Raw genomic sequence first — 787 nt, 5'->3', positions numbered from 1 at the left:
TCACTAAGCAAAAGGAAGTAAAGTATGACACCATATACCTAAAACAAAGGGAAAAGAGGAGTCAAGAATGAGTTCAAACTTAAGCAACCATCAACTTCAGATAGATTGCTGTAGACAGAAGAGGTTACATAGAAGCCTCATGGTAACCACAAATCAATCACCAGGAATAATTTTGCAAAAAAGAAAGAGAAAGGAATCCAGATCTATCACTAAAGAAAGCCAGCTTATGGTGAGAGAAGAGAGCAAGGAAAGAAAGGAACAAAGAAGAACCACGAAAACAAACACAAGACAAATAACAAAATGGCAATAAATACATACCTATCCATAATTACTTGAGTGTAAATGGACTAAATCCTCCCATCGGAAGACAGAAGGCGATGGAATGAATAAAAAAACAAGACCCATCTATATGCTGCCTACAAGCGACTCACTTCAGACCTAAAGACACATGCAGATTGAAAGTGACAGGATGGAGAAATATTTGTCATACAAATGGATGTGAAAAGAAATCTGGGGTAGCAATGCTTCTATCAGACACAGTCAACTTTAAAACAGTGAAATGAAGACTGTAATGAGAGACAAAGGACACTATATAATCACTAAGGGGACAATCCAAAAAGAAGACATAACAATTGTAAATATTTATGCACCCAATATGGAAGCACCCAAATACAAAGGGCACCTAGTAACAAACATAAAGGAAACAATCAATAATAATACAGTAATAGTATTACTTACATCAGTGGCCAGATCATCTAGACAGAATCAACAAAGACACAGTGGCTTT

Source organism: Ursus arctos, unplaced genomic scaffold (genome assembly GCF_023065955.2).
Source record: "Ursus arctos isolate Adak ecotype North America unplaced genomic scaffold, UrsArc2.0 scaffold_75, whole genome shotgun sequence".
NCBI lineage: Eukaryota > Metazoa > Chordata > Mammalia > Carnivora > Ursidae > Ursus > Ursus arctos.
This window is presented reverse-complemented; position numbering follows the sequence as displayed.